Below are 3,070 nucleotides of genomic sequence, written 5' to 3' on the forward strand. Positions count from 1 at the left end.
TGGATGAGAGTCCTCAGTCGACACCCAGTCAGACTCCTGCGGTACTCAAATCAGTGTCCATCCTCATATCTGACAATGCAGTTATGGTGAAACAGAGCAGAACAGCCAGGCTCCCCTGCCGTTCTCCTTCACGTGCTCTTCTTCTGCTCGCCAGTTTGTCAGTCCCAGCAACCCCCCACCCACCCACCCACCTACCACCACCACACATGCACAAATACATAGATGAAGACAAAGAAAAAAAGGTGTGCAGACAAATAACTGAACACAAACCCACATATGCATTGACTTCTTGAGGTTAAATCTTGGACTCGATCATTTAACCTCTACAAGTATGAAAGCTCCTTTTTCATACTCTGTCACACACATGTACAGAGTCAGGGGTTGACGTCATGGTAGAGAGTGGTTACTCCACCTCTCAGCAGGTATGAAACTGGCCCTCTCATATACAGTCTACTGTCTGCCTGCAAAAGACGATTAGCCACATCCTGTCTGCAATCTTATTAAACTCAGTCTGAGAGGATCCACAGGACACAGTCACACTGCCACACAGAGACAGAGGATGATCCCAGTCCTGCAGATTGCACCACCATACAAGGCCAAATGAAGACTTGAGGCGACTGGACCTAGTAGGAATGAAGCCGACAGCAGGGCCATACAGTAAATGCAGGGGCAGTGATTCTTGATGAAAAAAAGACCACGCTGTTGTGTCACTTCAGGAGCCCACTTACACTGGAGTGTCCTATGTGCTTAATGAGCGTGCTTGGGTGTACGACTACAGCTAGTGGTATATGTTTCTTTGCATGTTTATAACTGAGTATTTGTGTGCTTCATGTGGAGTGGCTCTTATAGTTGTACATCAAGTCAGTGTCAGCAGTGAGATTTCACAGTTCACCGACCTTCTGTGTCACAGGACTTAAGGGAAGCCCGTGCTTTAATGGAGAACATTGGCATCAGCTCTCTTAGTGACCCACGGGAATGCAAGGTGTGCCTCCTCCTGAGTGTTGGCATAGTATTTTCACACCCTGGCCTGCCCACCTCTGTCATAGTGCGTGTCAGGAGCCATTTGTCACGAGAGAAGCACTCAGAAAACAGCGAGAGTGAAGGAGAGGGCACTGATGGGCTGGCACTCACATAAGATCAGAGGACACCGCAAATCGGCAAAGGATTGAATAAACAGAGGGGGATCGTCAACAGATGTCATCAAGTTGTGCTTTAAAATCTTCATCTATCTATCTATCTATCTATCTATCTATCTATCTATCTATCTACAAAAATAGACAGAACAGAGAGATGGAGATTCACAAAGTTACTTAACTTGAGACAGAAAGTAAAATTCCAGTGAGCAATGGGAAAATGGAACAGACATCCAGACATCCTTTTTTACAGTGCCAGTTGCTCTGAGACGGATCAGAATGAATGTGGAATGGTGATGGCAGCTGCCCTGAGGGCATGACTGGAGATGGTAGGTGGAGAACAACAATGGCCCACTGCTGTAGCTGCTCAATACCATGTAAGCTCTATTAGGTCAAGGTTAGCCTGTGGCTGACTTACTGGAGCTCACAAATCAACTCCGAGTCTGAGACCGACAGATGAATGTTTATAGATTTGAAGCCGACCCATCAAAATTTACATAAAAGGGCAACTACAGTGTGCTCTGTCTAGATGCCAGTGGTTGATTTATGTGTGCTGAGTTTGCTGATGTATCCCTTGGTCAACATGCCCTTTCACTTTTCACTTTTGAACCCCTTCCATTTTCTTCTAAGAAGGACAGGTGTTCAAGCTTAAATTTCTTTTTAGATGCTGTTATCAAATTGTGCACTAAATTTATTACGTATGTTAAATGTGGCAATATGAACAAAAGAAGCACTTTAAATAAAATGTGAAAAACCTGTAAGAGATGCCGCTTGTCTAGCTGCTAAAACCTCATGATTAATATTGCTTCTAATTGCCCCCCATTGTATGTTAATGTGCACCAGCTAATTTGCGGGTCATTTGCATTTTCTCTCATCTTTTTATTGCATTTTTGTTCTACACTTACTTTTGTGGTCCCCAAAACCGAGCCTACTAACAACAGACATTTGCAATCCTCCCTGGTGATGCTCTGCCAGGCCTGCACTGCAGCTATCTTTACTTCTTGCGTGTTTCAGGGGGTATTTTTGTCTTCAGTCTGGTCATTAGTTGTACTGTGGCCATATGTCTGACTTGTTCAGTCAAGCCTTTGACTGGTTGGCTATAAAATAAAAACCCTCCTGGGTTGCCTTATCTGCATGTTTAGGAGCACTATCCAAAAATTAGTCAACTATGTATACAAATAAATACAGTGCCACAGCATTCCCCCAAAATGAGGATAAACACCCTTAACACCCCAAACAAGCACAAACCTATCCTAACCTAACCTAAACCTAATCTGTCCTAACATTTTTTGACTGCATTGTAAGTAGCCACTCAGTATGTGTGCCAGTGTATCTAACAGGATGCATTGTCCAAGTGAGTTAAATTAAAATGAAATACTCAGTGTAGCTACAATAAATAGACAGACTCTCTGTCACCAAGCCAGAGCTATATTCAGACTGTCCTTAGCAGTGTGTCAATTAAAGACTCCCACTAGACCATATGCATATTTCATTCAGTCATAAGCAGGCAGAAACAAATAATGAACATTACGTAAACTGCCCATGGCTGGGAAGAGGGAATGATGTCAGTCCAGTAGACTGACAAATTTGATGTCCATCAGACATAAGGGAGAATCCTTGGATTGTAGCAGCATAAGGAGCACAACAAATAAAATTATGATTTACGGCACTTGTGGATTTAAAAAAGTAGGCTATCTGGAACAAACATCTGTGCTGCTTCTCTGAAAAACCAATCTGCTGCAGGTCTGTTTTCTACGGTTGTACCTACTCTCTGACCCTCTGAAAAAATAACAAGGACAATGTATTTTAAGCAATGGGAACACTATCATATTTGATCTATTTTAAAGTCAATTAGGATACACATCCCATTTCTCAGAGTACTGATTGAAGATGTCATGGATTGAACCGGTGCTGTGCCGCTCTGTGTTCACTTGGCT

Source organism: Xiphias gladius, chromosome 19 (genome assembly GCF_016859285.1).
Source record: "Xiphias gladius isolate SHS-SW01 ecotype Sanya breed wild chromosome 19, ASM1685928v1, whole genome shotgun sequence".
Classification (NCBI taxonomy): Eukaryota; Metazoa; Chordata; class Actinopteri; order Istiophoriformes; family Xiphiidae; genus Xiphias; species Xiphias gladius.